The 3706-nt window shown below is 39.0% G+C and overlaps 1 pseudogene; it reads right to left on the reverse strand.

Moving 5' to 3' along the window:
• Positions 1-672: 672 nt before the first annotated feature.
• LOC109560325 (nucleosome assembly protein 1-like 1) lies at positions 673-2165 on the reverse strand (annotated as a pseudogene).
• Between the last annotated feature and the right edge of the window lie 1541 nt (positions 2166-3706).

Here is a 3706-nt window from a genome sequence, read left to right on the forward strand (position 1 = left end):
GTGGAGCTGGGCCGGGGCTCATTTCCCCAAGCATACAGACATGAAAAGAGCGGGGGACCTTGGTGCTGGCCACAGAGAAGGAAAAGAAAAATATAGGACTAGAGGAGCAGAGAAACAGACAGTGAAAGACAGAAAGGAGGGAGGCAGAAAGGTGGTGGGGAGAGCGAAATAGACAGATAGACAAGCTCATTAAATCTGGTGTCTTAGGTTAAAAAGCTATTGTCATATCTTGCTGCTTAGCTAGGCGACTATTAGAAAAACATGCTTTACCTATTCGTACTGCCATTGAAAGATTAATTATCTTTTCAGTAATTAAACTTATTAACCATTTTTTTTCAACCTCAGAATTATAAAGGAGATGGCTGTAGGGGAGTCTCAGGGGAGAAAATTACTCTCATTGTTTTTCCCCTTAAAATAGGCTGGAATTTATTAAGTCATGAAAGGTAGTGCTGAAATAAATATAATGATTACTAATTTATTTGTTTGTCTTTACTTATAATTTTATCTTTGTCATTGTAAAAGCGATATAACCATATTAAATAGAAACCAGAAACACGAAAACACAGTCACCCACAATCCCATAGTCTAACAACTATTATCATTTCGAAAGAATTAACACCTAAATTTTTTTCACACATAGCCTACTCATTAACAAAGGAAAGTGTGCATATATAAATTTTCCATTCTTCTTTGTCAACACGATTTATTATTATTATTATTATTTTTTTAATTATATGACATTTTTATTTTAGGATGCAAAAACAAAAATGAGCAAACAAACAAACAACAAAAAACTTGAAATAGGCTTGTCAAATGATGTAAATTCATCCTTTCCATGGAAGCAGAAGGTAGATTAGTGCAGGTTATCCTCAGGCCTCATACATCCTGCTTCACTGTTGCTTGCACTCTGCTGGGTTTTGATCCTTCTTTGGGTCATAGTCTGGATCATTTTCCTCATCTCCTTCTTCTTCCCCTTCCCCATCTGCTTCTTCACCTTCTTCATCATAATCATCGTCATCATCTTCAATAGCTTCTCCAGTAAAGTATAACACTGATCTTGGGATTATACGCTCACATAAAAAGTGACCAATTTCAAAGTCTGCAGCGAGGATAGCTTCAGAATCATCATCCAGATCTCCACTCTCAGGAACTTCAGGAGGGGCAAAAAAATTAAAGAAAGAGTCATTAGAAACTGTTTTGGTCACAGTACGAACTGTCCCACGTCCCTTGTGTTTCTGCTGCTTCTTAATCGTTTTCAAAGTGACATTCTTCCCTTTTTTCCAATCTATCTGGCACCCTGTACAACCCATAATTTCTGGTCCATCAAAAGAAAAGGGATCAGAATCATCTGGTTCTGACCTCATCCTATATGTCTTTGTCAACACTTCATTTGTGAAATATTCATTGGGTTCAAAGTGAAATTCTAAGACAAAACTCATAGGTTGACCAGCATCTGAGAACTTCACTTTAATATCTTTCAAGTGCTTCAGAATAGGCTCACATGTTCCTGAACCATATCACTGAGCAAGTCAACATTCTTAAAAATGGTCAACCAAAACTCAGGAAGTCCCTTGGGATCTTCTTTTTCTTCATCCTTTTTCTCATCTTCAATCTTGGCCTTTTCTTTTAGCTCCTCTGAAATTTCATCTTCCTCATCTGGTTTCCATTCACACTCTTCTTCTGTAGGTTCATAAATGGCATTAACGATCTCAAATCGCTTATCAAACAGAGGCTGATAAAGAACAGCATACTTTCTTCCAAGATCATGAACTTCCTCATAGAATTTGGCTTCTATCTGTGCACATTTAACTTGAAGGTTTTTGAGAGCATTCACTCGTCTTTTAACTACCCTAAGCAAGCTTTCAATGTATCCTGTTGGTGTTTCTACCAGACCATCAAGTCTTTCTTGAAGGGCTGCAAGAATCTGAGGATTTTGCATCATCTGAACAGTCAGCTGACGCGCTTTGATTTTTGTTTCTTCACCAGTTTCTTCTTCTTCTACTTCTTCAACATCATCCAAATCTTGATCAAGTTCAGACTGTTCTTTGTTGTCGATGTCTGCCATGTTGTACAAATGCCAGATATCGGTGGCGAGCGCGGGGAGCCCAGCGGCCCCAGCTGCGCAGGCAGTGACTCAGGGCAGCGGCGGGAGAAGCAGGAGGTGGGGCTGCGAGCAGATGGCGCTAAAAAAGCTATTATTTTTAAAAAATGGCAACCTACACTGTATACCATTGTGCATCTTGCTTGTTTCATTTAACTTTCCTATTACTTTGAGATATTTCCACAAAAATAAAATTGAACATTATAATACAGTCACATGTTACCATATACTCTATAATCATCATCCTTAATGTCTGTAAAAGATTTGAGTAAATGACTCACCCGTTTTTAAAATAAATATTTATCAAGCACCTGAAACACTGGCAGGGCGCTAGTAATTCTCAGATTAAAAGCAGATGGACCACACCCTTGAAGGAGGGCACAGCAGAGTACAGGAGACAGGCAGGTAAACAAGTAATTACAGGTAGTCTCCAAGTGCCAAATTGGGAGAATGTAGGAGGTGCTGAGATGAAAGAGGGAGCCTGGAAAATGCTGATTGAAAGTGTTGAGGATAAGGAAGAGGGCTCAGCTCACAGACACAGGGCAAGGAGCATGCTTAGGGAGAGATCAGGAAGGATGTGTGCAAAGAAGAGAAACACGAAGCAACGCCATGGTCCCGAGCACAGGGAGCTGGGTATAGCCCCTATTCCAGCATCTTTAAGTTGTCACCAAGTTTTCAACACTGCTGTGATGTACAACTTGTGGCACAGAAATTTTCTCATATTTTGGAGTATTTTGTTGTCTAGATTCCCAGAAATGGGACTGCTGAATCAAAATGTAGGAGCATCCTGACCTACGACATATAACCAAAATGCTTTCCAAATGGATGGAATCAGTTTAGAATGACACCAGCAATGTATGAGCAAACCATTGCTTGTTATCTCTATATCTTTACCACTGAGTTAACATCTATTTCTTTAATTACTGTAAAGTTAATTTTCACCATATTTATTACTATTTGATGTCTTTGTATGTGATCTGTTTTCTGCTTTTATTCAATCACTGAGATTTTGTATTTTATTTTACTGTATGAGCCCTGCTAAGATATTCATACTTTTTTCTTTATATTTGCTGTCACCATTTTTCAGTTTAGGTTTCTATGTAATATTGATCTATTTGACTGTGTTGGGTCTTAGTCGTGGCATGCAACATCTTTGTAGTATCATGTGGGATCTAGGCTCAGTAATTATTGCACTTGGGTTGCCCTGTCGCATGCAGGATCTTAGTTGCCTGATCAGGGATCGAACCAGCCTCCCTTGCATTGCAAGGCAAATTCTTAGCCACTGGACCACCAGAGAAGTCCTCTATGTTCTTGTTTAAGACAATGTTTGACACATAGAAGTTTTAAACTATTACCCAGTCATCTCCATTGATTATTTCCTTTTATTGCTTCTAAGTTGAGAAATACTTCTAGCCAGAGGTTTAACAAATAGTATTCTATTTTCATGGGAAAACACACTGATGCTGGGAAAGATTGAAGGCAAAAGGAGAAGAGGTGGCAGAGGATGAATGGTTAGGTAGCATCACAGACTCAATGAACATGAATCTGAGCAAATTCTGGGAGATAATGAAGCACAGGGAAGCCTGGCATGCTGCAGTCCCTGCG

Source organism: Bos indicus, chromosome 6 (genome assembly GCF_029378745.1).
Source record: "Bos indicus isolate NIAB-ARS_2022 breed Sahiwal x Tharparkar chromosome 6, NIAB-ARS_B.indTharparkar_mat_pri_1.0, whole genome shotgun sequence".
Classification (NCBI taxonomy): domain Eukaryota; kingdom Metazoa; phylum Chordata; class Mammalia; order Artiodactyla; family Bovidae; genus Bos; species Bos indicus.